Source organism: Ornithodoros turicata, chromosome 8, assembly GCF_037126465.1.
Source record: "Ornithodoros turicata isolate Travis chromosome 8, ASM3712646v1, whole genome shotgun sequence".
In the NCBI taxonomy this organism is placed as follows: domain Eukaryota; kingdom Metazoa; phylum Arthropoda; class Arachnida; order Ixodida; family Argasidae; genus Ornithodoros; species Ornithodoros turicata.
Genome location: NC_088208.1, coordinates 13,497,801 through 13,513,024, shown reverse-complemented (window position 1 = coordinate 13,513,024; position 15,224 = coordinate 13,497,801).

Sequence of the window (15,224 nt, the reverse complement as noted above, 5' to 3'; positions counted from 1 at the left end):
TCTGCGTTCCAGATTTATTCAAGCTGTAGTGGAATGTTGAACTGAAAGCCCGCAGAAGCCCCTATCAGCCACAATTAATACCGGCAAAAGGCTACCGGTATCACCTTCCTACCGGCAACCGTCAGAGCGCCCAAATAACCGGCCGTGCCGGTATAATACCGGCCTGGTGGCAACCCTAGGTTCAGGTTCAGGCCCGGCTTCCCTTTCGAATCAAGGCAGATGTTCATAAAGAACGTAATTGGCAAAGGAAAATTGCGAAATATGAAACTCTTCTCGGCGCTTTCTGTCAGGCTTGTAGGTGGCGGTTCCCCCCCCCCCCCATTTGTTCGGCGCTGAATAAACCTCCACCCGAGAAACGTCATCATGACGTTGGTAGACATACTGAAACCAAAACAGATACGAAGGGGAGAGAGCTGGGTTCCACGAATGGGCATTTGTTCGCTGCCTCCTATTGAAAGAATAGTAGGACCGAAGGTCGCGTCACTTTCAGAGACAATCGTTATCCCCCGAAGACCGTGGCTTTCGGGCGCGACCTTGTTTGCCACTAGCTCTGAACGTAGTTCAACGGTTCAACTCTACCAAATTCGTGGCGCTGTCGAACACAATGACGTTATTTTGTTTACAAACAGGTAGAGGTCTATAGCCGCTGCTGAAGCCTAGTAGCGAATGCAGTGGTGCTGGTTTTGGTCTTGGTTGTTCCAACTGTCGGACAGAATTTTTCTTTTTGTGCTGAGGGCTGACTGAGCTTCTATCTTTCTCGTTTCTTCCTTTACATCAGGACTGGTAGATACAGACTGAACCGAAACAAATCGAAAAGGGAGGGCTGGGTTCCACGGAGCGTTCCTTTTAGGGGCCATAGCAATCCCCACCGCTGTGGCGTCGCTCATGATCTCAGTTGTCTCGCGACGTAAACCCCCAATTATAAAAAATATAAAAAAAGCAATCCCCTCAAGGCCGTGGCTTTCGGACGCGACCTTGTTCGCTTCCTAGTTTTGAGCGTAGTTCAACTCTACCAAATTGATGGCGCTGCCGAACACTGTGACGCCATTTGTGTACAAACAGGGAGAAGTCCGCAACAGAAAGAACAGCCGTTGCGGTTACTCTAGCAAACGTTACACATGTCGAGAGCATTGTAAAAATAGAAGACTGGGCTTGGCCCATCCCAAACTTTCCAAACTGATAGCCATTTGTCTGAAGTTTCGTTCGAATTTTTTGTAAACACTATGGTGATGTAGAAAGAAAATTAAAAATCAAGCAAAACCTCGCCCCATGGCATCATTCAATGGCATATCCCACAGAAACACCGCCATTTTTTTCTTGTGTTCGGTTCACGTTCACATCACTTCACACAGGCTGCGCTTCCTACAACGGTGTGACACGCATTGATTCTGACGTTATGCACCAATCGTCTTGTTCCAGTCTTGGTCTGTATGCGGGTACCACCTGTGTGTCGTGAAATGCATGGAATGAACATTTGCTTGACTTTTAGTTTTTCTTCTACAGGACCATAATGCCCCCCCCCCCAAAATAAAAAAAAAAAAAGAATCGGACGAAACTTCGGGCCAATGGCTGCCAGTCTGCAAAGTTTGGGCACGAATAGTCCCCGTCTTCTATTTAGGATGCGATCGAAATCAATAAAGTTTGCTAGACTAACACTATATGGTATCTCCTGTTCTCTCTCGTCTGTGAATACCTCAGTGGTACAGGGGAGTTCATATCTTCAGGGAGTTCAGGGAGTTTAGTTCAGTCTCTTCCACTTCTGTCCTTCTCATTCATTTTGTTTTCTTCTCTATCAAGTTCTTCATCGAGATCTCGGAGAGATGTTGGAGGCTTTCTTCCTCCCCAGTGTTCCAGATGGTGCGCTGAACTGTCCACATGGAAGATATCTTCCAGAGATGGGACGAATCCAGAATTTTGTGAATCCGAATCCAAGGAAGGTTCTGCAAATCCACGAATCTTACCAGTCTCGAATCTTTCGAATCATTTCTTTAAAAACAGTTTTCAAAGCTAATAAAAATTTTCTACTTAAAAGTGTTTAGAAGCAGAATATGATACACTCGTTTAATGAACTGAAAAAAAAGAAAGAAAAAAAAGAAAGAAAAGAAAAGCACAATCGTTCAGTTTTGGGAGAAAATATACCCACATAGTTCATTTATTTCACATATTGTCCATCGACTATACAAGAAATACATAAATTCTGGAGCCTGAATTCTTTCCGTAAAGCTACAGCAACAATGAAAAGCAAAACCGCATCACTTTTAAACGTAAATCGCATGAAGCACGTCTACGTGTGAAATACTTCACTGCTCTGTGCGCAGGATGTTTTGTACGACTGTGTCGACACTGGATACCACTTTCAGGGTCATGCATTTGCGGAATAAAATAGATACATATATAGTTTTGCAGTACTTCATTTCGTGTATTTTATGCGTGTTGAACTTCGCTACAGTCACAGAAAGTCCACAAAAACTCTCTTACATCATACGCGGGATGGTGTTAATTGGGCTTCAGTAAATCAAGTATCTTCCTTGATTAATAAGAATATACCGAGTGCCCCACGTAAGAACGAAGGTAGCTTCGTGGGTGACGCCGACTCATCGACAGGCAAATTGGGAGAAACAGAGAAATTGAGATCACGCATAACAAGACTTACACATGAAGGTCACACGAAATTTGTGTAAAGCATATGCAGAGTTTACAGAAAGACCTATTACCTTCCTGTAAATAAATGCCAACAAGACTTAACGTTCCATAAACATAAAATCAATATGTGAAGTAAACACAAGGTCAACAGAAACTCTACTGGATGTCTGTGCTCTCTGTTGACTAAGTTCTGTACAATGGCTGTCTTGTAAGGGGCTTACACCATTTGGCTGTCCGAATTGTTCACTGAAGACACGCTCTGACAACAGACAGCCATCAGACAACCAGTCTGAAGTGGTTTATAGATTATATTCACTATAGAAAACATGTGAGCAAAAATGTGATGCACAAGGTTGGTTTCCGGAATGACAAGCCATAAATGGGGGCACCCTAATGTCATTAGTGCGCAGTAAAAGCTCGTTAATTCGAATTTCACGGGGACTCAAAGGAAGTTCGAATCAATCGAAGCTTGAATTAACAAAAATTCAGGGACACGTAGCCATGTCCACCGCTGGTAAAACCTGATTCGCCTGACGTTTATTTCGAAAAGAAGTCCGTCAAAATCTGGCCGTTGAAGTGGACATTTGCTGTGTCTGGATATTCTTATACTAGCTATGCTGCCAATGTTTTTTAGCTTCATGTAGCTATATACATTCTCAACAATTTTCACTGTTGAGTTCTGGTCCCTTCCCTGCGTAGGACAGTAAGTGTCAGATTTTCTGGCCAATAAATATTTTTCTGGAACTGTAACACATTGTTCTACAAGTTTTAAATTTGTACAGTCTTCACGCGGAAAGTTTTGCTTTATTGCAGCAAAAGGCCACACCATGCAAGCATGCTGCACGTGCCATTCTGGTCAGGGGCACCATGCGGATTGGTGTATTTCTGTTCAAACACTCATACAAATGAGTGCTGAAAAGGTGTTTTTAGCACTACACACCATTTGAAATTGTGTTTATTGTAGAATACACCCTTTAAAAAAGGTGTTTCTCGTAGAAAACACCATTTCAAAAAGGTGTACTCGAGTACTCTCATTTGAGAGGCGTAAAAAAAGGAGTGCACCCTGGAGCATGTCGTTTACACTTAGAAGGGCGTTTCCGGATTTACTGTGCATGTAGAGCTAAGATCCTAGCAGATTTCTTTTTTCTTTTTTCTTTTGGCGGCGGCGGCGGCACCTGGATGAGCAATATGAGCAATAGTCCTCTACCCAAGAAACGTCATCGTGACGTTGGTAGACAGACTGAAACCGAAACAAATCGGAATGGGAGGGCTGGGTTCCAACGAATCCTGGACACTTGTTCGCTGTCTCTTATTGAAAGAAAAGTAGGACCCAAGGCCGTGTCCCTTTCATGGACCGTCGTAATCCCTTCAAGACTTTCGGCCTCGACTTTCGAGCGTAGTTCAACTGTACCAAATTGGTGGTGCTGTCGAACACGATGACGTCATTTGTTTACAAATTTACAAACAGGGAAAAGTCTATTACGCCATAGGGAAAGGGAAGGGGCAATTTGAAACAATCTTTGAGAAAACCGTCGAGGCTGCAGGCATGTATTTCCGAAGACAACAATAATCCAAAGATGAATACACACAATGAACCGACATCTTCATGCTGCACTGTGAACCAACGGGAACCAGAAATGGCACAAAGGAAACCACCCGCCATTCCATGCTCTGTCTGTCGAGTTTCGTGATAATAAAGTGCCGAATGAATGACAGCACACACGCAAGTGATGTAGTGGGAAGATATTCGCTGCTTATCTGTTTCACAAATACATGTTAGATACCCACATAGTACGCGGAATTTAGATTGCAAGTGAAGAATTTAGAAAAAAAGAGCACGTCAAGTTTAGGGGAATGAAGCAGACAACGGATGGGCGACAGCCCAGCTCATACCAAGACAACTCATACCTGGACAGCAGCATACCAGACAATGCATACCAAACTCAACTCATACCACGACAACTCATACCAAGACCAAACAACTCGCACCAAGGCAGCTCATACCCAGACAACACATACAACACTCATCTCATACCACGACAACTCATACCAAACAACTCGTACCTGGACAGCTCATACCAGACAACACATACCACACTCAACTCATACCACACTCAGCTCATACCACGACGACTCATACTAGGACAACTCATTCCTGGACAGCTCATACCAGACGACACATACCATACTCAACTCATACCACGACGACTCATACTAGGACAACTCATACCACGACGACTCATACTAGGACAACTTATACCAAGACAACCCATACCAAACGACTCATACCTGGACAGCTCATACCAGACAACACATACCACACTCAACTCACACCAAGACAACTCATGCCACGGCGACTCATACTGGGACAACTCATACCAAGACAACTCACACCTGGACAGCTCATACCAGACAACACATATCACACTCAACTCACAGTAAGACAACTCATACCATACTCAACTCATACCAGGACGTCTCATACTAGAACAACTGAACTGATACCAAGACAACTCAAACCGCAGAACTCATACTAGGACATCTCCATACCAAGACAACTCATACCTGGACAGCTCATACCAGACAACATATACCACACTCAACTCATACCAAGACAACCCATACCACACTCAGCTCATATCACGACGACTCATACTAGGACAACTCCTACCTGGACAGCTCATACCAAGACAACTCATACCACGGAACTCATACTAGAACATCTCCATACCAAGACAACTCATACCAAGACAACTCATACCAGACAACACATACCACACTCAATTCATACCAAGACAACCCATACCACACTCAGCTCATATCACGACGACTCATACTAGGACAACTCCTACCTGGACAGCTCATACCAAACACATACCGCACTCACCTCATACCAGGACAACTCATACCACACTCAACTCATACCAAGACAGCTCATAACACACTCAACTCATACCACGCGACTCATACTAGGACAACCCATACCAAGGCAACTCATACCAAACAACTCATACCTGGACAGCTCATACCAGGCAACACATACCAAACTCAACTCATACCAAGACAACTCATACCACACACAGCTCATACCACGACGACTCATACTAGACAACTCATACCTGGACAGCTCATACCAGACAACACATACCACACTCAACTCATACCACGACGACTCATACCGGGACGACTGATACTGGGACAAGTCATACCAAGACAACTCATACTAAACAACTCATACCTGGACAGCTCATACCAGACAACACATACCACACTCAACCCATACCAGGGCGACTCGTACCACCCACAGCTCATACCACGACGACTCATACTAGGGCAACTCAACCACATTCAACGTTTTCTATTTTTTTTTTTTTTTTTGCAGGAAGAGGGGCTGTTTTCGAGATGAACTTTTCAGTCTCAAAGCTCATGCACACTCCCTGAAATGCCACCAGGAAAAAAAAAGGAGGAAAGCAAAGTCACAGAACTTAGAACTTCACTGATACTGAAGGAAATATAAGAATTCCACAAATGACACTGCGCACTGAAATATAGTTAAACTTCACTACAATGGTAATTCATGGTCGGGAATTTTGAAATGAAATAAATTCAAAATTGTCCCTCATTTTCATCGTCGTATGGAATACTTTTGAGTTTGTGCGTGCGTGCGTCTTAGAGTACATCCGGTGGGTGCATGTATAGGAGGCAACCAGCTAGTCTGTGAAGTTAATAAGTTTTCTTACAATAGGACGCTTATCCCTCGATGACCTGTGACCAGGCCGAGAAGCCGTTCCTGAAGAATCGGATCAATTTACTCGGACCGGAATTTGCTAGCTAACATTTTTTTGCCCGGTTTCCAAACGTCCAACCTGTGGGTTGCCCAGCTATATCAGGTGTCGTCACATCCGCACTGCAACGGTGGTGAGTGCATTGGCCAGCACGTCGAAGTTCACGTGGTTTATAGCGCGGGCGACGGAGCCCGAAGACGGGTGACAGCCATGCCTCTAGCGTGATCCAAACGACCAAAAACCGATGGATCCCTGGCATTCATGTTCGAGGGACAACGATCACGTGACCCAGCTCGGGCGCCAACCTAGCATGTCCGTGTTCCCATGAAATGATTACCCAAGTTCGCCACAAGTATACATGCTGGGACCACGCAGGTGCTAAAACAGCATGTGCGAGAGATACATTTATTTCCCTTTCGAAACAAAATGGATTTCAAGCTTGCGGTATTCCCACAATCATTTACACCATTCCCAAGAGTCCGCGCCAAAATGTAAAGCAGGCTTCACCTGATACACTAAAGCATTGGGTGAAGACTACCCTTACCCTGCCCATAGGGGCCATGCATTTGGAAGACGTTTTTACAAATAATTTCGTTTCTATCCAAGTATTGGACATGCACTCGATAAATTGCTGAATATTCTATAAAATAAACAATTTCACCAAATTAGAACGTTACGTGAACACTTGCCCTGGTTACGTGTGAGCTACTGAAATACGTGTGTCTCTACGTAGAAATGCGATCCTACCAGAAACCAACAGATAAGAACAAATGACATACATCCACGAAGGAATAACTTTGCAGGTTTGTAATTGAATGCCTGTAGTATAAGAATCCCAGAGTGCATTTTGATAAGTGAAATAGTTTGGAAGATGTAAGACCCCAAGACATAAGATCCCATTTTAGCGCGTGACATTTGTGACGTGATAAATTCTGAACCATTGTGGCGGCCCGTGGAAGACGACGACGACGCGCCTCTGCTGCCGTGCGCTAGTGCGCATGGCAGCCAGTTCCACCGGCGCGGCCATGGAGATAGGCCATAGGCCGCCGTCATCGCCTCTCCGTGGCATACCATCATCGCCGGTCGGGACTCATGTAGAGGGACACCACCTCCTCTACATTTGGTGACTCGAACAACGAACACCATGTTCAGCGTAATTCGACCATGCAACATCCTAAATTTTTCGGCAAACCAGCAGCGAACCACCCTCTATCTATGAGGCAAGGTGCAGCGGGACCATTGTTCCACCGGGGACCCGCAGGGAGACCACAGTAAGCTGACGTTCCTACCTCCACCTGCTTCATGATTGACCTCCCCGGCACTTCTCTGGCGGCAACCGGCATTCACGCTGTCGTACCGGTCGCGGTACTGTCGCTCACTCAGCAACTCACTCACTCAGCAACAATCAACGCTCGGCAGCAATCACTCAGCAAGCACTCAGCGCACTCAACAAGGGCTCAACGCACGCACTCAGCAGACACTCAACCAATCAGTACTCACATCTCATCACTGGGACCCGCCCGGATCGCAGCGCTCTTGTTCCCGCTATCCCGTTTGCTGCATCAACAGCCACGATCGCAAGCCGTGTCTCCAATCGTCCACGGGTCGTCCTCATTCTCCTCTTCATGGTGTCGACGCAGACCTCAACCGCATGCACCGCCCCGCGTCTAAGGGAGGGAGTGATGTGGCAGCCCGTGGAAGACGACGACGACGCGCCTCTGCTGCCGCGCGCTACTGCGCATGGCAGCCAGTTCTACCGGCACCGTCCTAGCGTGAGGCCACGACCATCTGCCCGCTGGGACATTCCCTCATCACCGGTCAGGACTCATGTAGAGGAACATCACCTCCTCTATACACCATCTTCCACGGAGGCTGGCCATAACACCTTTAATCTTTCTGATATGACCCTCAACCAGGCTGAACTTAGTGTTCTCTCAAAAGGTCTGTTTTGTACCAACGGAGCGTAATATTGATGAATTTGAAATTTTGCACGATCTGCACAACTTAGGTAGGAGAATGCACCTGAAAACCTTCTTTCAGGATAAACCTAGCTCAGATGCTACGCCTTTCCGAAATCCCTCTAGCTGGACGCCGGACCCCTCTAAAACTAGCCCCCTCATTGATAATTACATCAAGGCCGTTCACAAGGATATCAAGACTAATTTTTCGAAATCTACTGTACATACTGATAACTTGTCAAATTGTGAGAAGGTGGCGTCTGACATTATCAGAAGGGTCTGACATTATCACACCAGCGGACAAGGGTGGAGGTATAGTGGTTCTCAATACATCCGACTACATCGCAGAAGCGGACAGGCAGTTGAGTGACGCTCGTTTTACAGAGCTATCGATCAGGTTGCAACCCCTTCCTTTTGTCTTCTTATTAAGAAAATTGATGAACTCCTCACTAGTAAACTTATCCCGTCCCATATTTCCAAATTCTTGCGTCCTAGGAACGTCACACCAGGTAATTTTTATCTTTTGATAAAAGTTCATAAGCCCAATAACCGCGGGAGACCCATTATTTCAAGAATAGACACACTGACAGACAAATTATCCTTAGTTGTTGACCACTGCATCAAACACATCTCACCCCTTCTTCCATCCTTTGTCAAAGACACAAACTGTTTCCTTTCCAAGGTTAGCGCTGTCCATGACCATTTCAGTAACCATGCTGACATTTTGTTGGCAGCAATGGATGTCGTTTCGCTATACACTAACATTCCCAACGACGAAGGTCCCTCTGCTGTTGAACACTTAATTCTCACCCTTCCGATATTCTTTCCATGCCCGCTATCATTCCTCTTTTAGAACTAGTTCTTAGTTGTTATAATTCGTATTCAACAATCAACACTTCGTCCAAATTATTGGCGCTGCCATGGGCTCCTGGGCCTCACCTAATTATGCCACTTTTTTTATGGGTCGCTTTGAGAACTCAGCCCTTAATTCTTTCCCCCTCAAACCACTTATATATCTCAGGTTCATCGACGACATTTTTGTTCTCTGGTCTGGTGATGAGGCATCTCTGCAGTCATTCTTTGATCACTTCAATTCTCTGCCTAACAAAATTAAATTTACCTGTAACTATTCAAGGTCATCCATCAACTTCCTTGATGTGACAGTGTCATGTAAACCTGGTAGGCTGACCACTGAACTATACAAGAAACCAACGGACAAGCGTCAATATCTCCACTATAAAAGCTACCATCCTAATCACCAGAAAAGGAGTATTCCATATGGTCAGTTCTTGGTACAACGAATCTGCTCAGATCAGACCTCGGCAAGCTACCTCGACACCCCCCCCCCCCCCCCTCAGATCAGACTGATTTTGTAAAACATGCTCAGCATATGGTATTTGATTTCCAAAAAAGAAATTACCCATGTGAAGTCATCCATGACTCGTTTGCCAAATCATCTAGCCTGTCCAGAGAGTCCTTATTCACCCCGAAACGCAAAGAAGACTTAAGTAATGTAGTTTTATACACCACATATCATAAATCACTTGTCAATACCAATTCCATTCTTAGACGCCACCTCAATATATTACATGCTGACGAGCAATTTTTCCGACTCCCCCATTAGTAGGATTCCGTAGATCCAAAAATTCGCGCGACATCCTCACGTCATCATGCATGATGAAGCGCTCGCCGGGTTGTTATCCCTGTGGTAGTACACGGTGCCAGACATGTAAATTTATCGCGCCGTCCACCATTGCCCGTAGTACTTTGGGTGATTTCTTTTTGAAAATTCGTGATTCACTCCACTGTAATTCACCCATTATTTGTTACTTGATATTCTGCTGCAAGTGCAATTCACAATACATCGGTGAAACCTCCAACACAATCCGAAAAAGGTTTTAAGGCCACAAATTTAATATCCTAAATGCCACCAAAATCCTGTCGCCATTCATTTCAATCAACCTAATCACGATTTTGAAACTCATTTGAAAATTATATTGTTAGAATCTGGGTTCCGCACCGACATTAAAGGTAAGAATAGAGAGTCCTACTTAATTTCGCAATTCAAGTGTCTCACACCAAATGGTCTGAATCTTAGTCCTGGCTCGTTATATCCGCTTATGTAAATTTAATAGTTATATATCTATATTTATTTGTGCACAAGCCTTGAATCTTCGCTTCAGTCATCGTCTGCCTCTCAGTCAGATAACCCGAAACCTTCCCTTTTGTCCATTCTGGGCCACTCGTTTCCCATACTCCTGACCCCCTCCCGTGAAACTGGGTTGGCGAGCCTTTTTGTTCACAATAACACCTTTTTTTGTTCTTAAACTGAGAGGTCACTTATCCGTCTGCCCAGCAATTCATTGTACACAGACATGTGGCATCATATCTCCTTTCCCCTTCCCTTGTACAGCAGTTTTTAGTCGTGTATATGTCTATATAATATATGGAAGTTTCTCGAAGATGATTCGTGACACTATATATACTTATGTGTGTCATCACTTCACTTTATACCTGAGAAAGCGTGGACCTCCAAGCGAAAGCTTGTACAAATTAAACTTAAACAAAAATCTTCAGTGTCGATTTCTGTATTTTGTTTATGTGATCTACAGGGGGGGACTTGACTCCCTTCTTCGTATTCGCTTCAAAGATATAAGACCCCAAAGTTGGCCAAGATGGCGAAAATTGAGCCAAACGGGTCGGCGCAAGCAACGAAATATATTTCTATGTACAAACGTGAAACTTTCCACCATGTTACCTCATTATTGGAGTCAGAGAAATAATTCTGATTGAGTTGTGAAAATATCTAACCGGAAACCTGAGCTGGAACCATAAAAAGAAAAAAAAACGAATTTCAAAATTTGAAAAACTCCGGCTTCAACCGAACGCCGATGGAACTCCTACTTTTCTCTGCCCGACCGCCGTCACCGTGCATTCGTCATACCATTCTTGGGCTGTTTTTTGAGTTTCAGGGAAACAGACGGCCGTTGTTTCTTTCTATCTGTGTGTAAGTGATCTGATCCCCAATCTTGGTTCCGTTGTTTTGTTCCGTGAATGTGATGCAGTGGCTACGACATGTGTGGCATACTCCTTCTCCGCTCCATGCAGGGTGACGTCACGCGTTGGCCTTCGGAAGGGAAAGTTTTTGACTCCTCTCCACGCTCCTGTTTCGGTTTGATTCTTCGCTTATTTGAGGCGTTCTGAAGTATCCCCTTGAGGTAACTGTTAGGAACAACAGCGCTTTAATGTAGGAACAACTGCAGCTACAACTGAAATTCAAAAAAGTAATTGTAACTGTAACTCAATTACTAGTTCTTTCGTAATTTTCCCTGGCATCTTTTGACTAATTTACCCATGACCAATAGCTTGACAAAAGATTCCATGCTAGCCGATATGTGGCATAGAGAGGTGAAAGATAGACCTCTCAATGGGAAAGGTCCCTAGACGAGGCAGAAACAAAGACGGCGATAAAGGTGAATAGTGATCCCAGTTATATATGCCCATGGACAGCCTTGGTTGCAGAATATAGGCAAGATCCTCGATGTGATCCACTTGGTAGGTCTGGGACCTCCGAGGCATACGACATTGTAGATGAGACAATATCAACTCCGGTATCCTAGTTTGTCACCAGAACAGCGTAGAAGCCCACGAAGACTTGCTGAAGACAGTGCCAGGTTGCATTCATGCTGACGCCACACATTTCTTAACATCTGTGCTTTACTTTCCTTCCAGCTACTCAGCTGGCTCTGTTTTGCGAAGTTTCCGAATTTCTAAGGACGAGGCTGCTAACTCTGGTATCTCAGAAACGTATGACGAAAGCATTGTAGATGGGACATCCCTATATTAAAAGCCCCCTAAGACTTGCTGAAGATAAAATCAGGTCGTATCCATGTTGTCGCCACAGACCTTCTGGCATCTGTTCTATATTGTTCTCAAAGCTACCCCGCTATAGAGTTGGCTCTGTTATCCGAAACTAGTGCAAAGTTTCCGCCACATTTTCCGACCTTATAAAGACGTGGTTGCTGGATCTGGTACATCCGATGCGTATGATATGGCTTTGCAGATGGGACAATATCAACCCTGGTATCCCTATTTGTCATCAGATCAATGTAGAAGCCGCCGGACCCGCAATGTCGACTTGCTGACAGGTCGTATCCATGTTGTCGCCACAGACCTTGTGGCATCTGTTCTTTATTGTTCTGCAGCTACCCCTCTATAGAGCTGGCTGTATTACCCGAAGCTATCGCAAAGTTTGCACCGCATTTTACGAGTTTGTAGAAACGTAGTTGATAGCTCTTGCACCTCCAGGACGTACGTCAAGGCATCGTAGATTGGACCGTATCGACTGTGGTATCCTTATTTGTAGATCCTGGTTGCAGATTTTTAGGATCTTTTCTGTATTCTCCGCGCACGTACTGCTCTGGCAATGTTTTCTGAAGCAAGTGCAAAGACTGCACAGCATTTTTCCCAGTTTGTAGAAACGCAGTTACAAGCTCTCTGGTAACTTCGTGACGTATGACAGGGCGTTATAGCTTGGACATCATCAATTCTGGTGTCCTTATTTGTCACCCAGCTAGTGTGGAGGTCGCTGAAATCTTCCTGAAGACAGTGTCAGGCCATATTCATGTTGACACCGCAGATCTTTTGCATCTATTCTTTGATGTTCGCGCAGATACTGCTCTCGAGCTGGCAATCTTTTCTGAAGTTAGTGCAAAGCTTGCACAGTATTTTCCCAGTTTGTAGAAACCTAGTTACAAGTTCTCTAGTAAATCCGTGTAGTATGACAAGGCATTACAGATTGGACAATATCAACTCTGGTGTCCTTGTTCGTCACCGGACTAATGTGGAAGTCGCCGAAGTCTTGCTGAGGACAGTGTCAGGCCATATTCATGTTGACGCCGCAAATCTTTTGCATCTATCCTTTGTTGTTCGCGCAGATACTGCTCTCGAGCCGGCAATCTTTTCTGAAGGTAGTGCAAAGCTTGCACCGTATTTTCCTCTGTAAAAATTTTCCTCTGTTCTCTGTAAAATCCGTGTAGTATGACAAGGCATTGCAGATTGGACAATATCAACTCTGGTATCCTTGTTCGTCACCGGACTAATGTGGAAGTCGCCGAAGTCTTGCTGAGGACAGTGTCAGGCCATATTCATGTTGACGCCGCAGATCTTTTGCATCTATCCTTTGTTGTTCGCGCAGATACTGCTCTCGAGCTGGCAATCTTTTCTGAAGTTAGTGCAAAGCTTGCACCGTATTTTCCGAGTTCGTAGAAACCTAGTTATCTGGTAAATCCGTGACGTATGACAAAGAATTGCAGATTGGGCAATATCAACTCTGGTATCCTTATTGTCACCAGAAGAGCGTAGAAGCCGGCGAAGGCTATCTGCGATCAGAGTCAGGTCGCATTCGCAGTGTCGCCATACATTTTTTTCGGAAGCAGTTCGTGGTTGTCTTTTCAGTTACTCATCTAGAACCCTGAAGTAGATGCAGATTGTGTGCACAATAGTACCTGCACATAGTGTATCGTGCTAGGTTGTGGCTGAAGTCCCCGAAACGGTCTTTGCTCTTCTTTTGTAGGCTAAGCTATGTACGATTTGGGCCTGCAGTTGTAGTAGATCAGATTTCGGAACATTGGCAGTCATGAATGCAGGATAGCTCGTGTGAGCCAGAGCCTGCTATTCGTCTCCGGAGATGACGTCCTCCGGAGTCCAGGAGCGCCGCGTGGAGGCTGCAGGTTGGACTTTCGCTCCCTGACTACCTTGTGGAAGATGGGGGGTGATAAGATGAAGAGATGGGGGTGACTACGATGGTACGACCACAAGGCAGACGAGCCGCGAAAGTCTATCGGATGAGGTCGGCCGTGAGGGCCATGACCTGCGCAGCCGTCACACGATCGACCCTGAAAAGCAGGCGGTGAGGGTTGTACATGGCTGCGAGGAGGTTTGTGCGGTAGACTTCAACCAGCAGTTCATGAACTCTTCCGGCGACGTCGTCGTCGTTCAAGAGCAGCAGGCAGCGCAGTATCCTGGCCGCGTCCACGAAGCCGAGGTGTCGGTGGTACGTGCGGAGAATTTCGCCTATAATTTCCAGGCACCCGTCACGGATGCCTGGTGCGGGGCTCCTGACGTGTGAAGTCATGAGGGGTATTAGAGCCTGGAGGCAGCCCTGTGTCCTGGAAAAGTGGCGGAGATTCCTCCGAATTTCCGGAAATACGTTCCGGGCACCCATATCGAGGTTCCAGGAAATGGCCTCTAGGATAACCACCAATACGGGCGTGGGGAGCGGGGGCTGGCGGCGGCGGAAGAGTCGCGAGAGGAATTCCATGTCGGATCAGACCCGGAGTTAGCAGGAAGTAAATCGTTTTTTTAGGGTAAACTGTACCCGGTACGTTATCATCGTTTCTTGGGTTACTGTCACTCACTAGTTTCAACGTCTGGAGTCTCTGCTTTTCGTATCAAACAAATATCAACATTATAGACATATGTGTTACCGAAGACATATAAATAAGACGAGAGATTAAAAACAACTGATGCCTGTGCAGTGTACTGATTATTTTATAAGAAATCAGAGATACGGCATAAGATAGATAAATTACTGAGATAAAAACACAGCTAGCACCGCCATCTGGAGTGAACGATGACACTGTCCATAAACTGTTTCCAAGGAGGGGACACAAAACAACGGTATCATCGCACAAAGAAAGGGAGTGTCGTTGCGTTCGCATGTTCCTAGGGATAGTTCGCACATACGGCTCCGGCGAGCACGGTAGACGACCAGTTTCCCAAGATATCCACCTCTAGGGGTGTACCAAGCTCGAAAAAAACAATAAGGGGCGAGAGG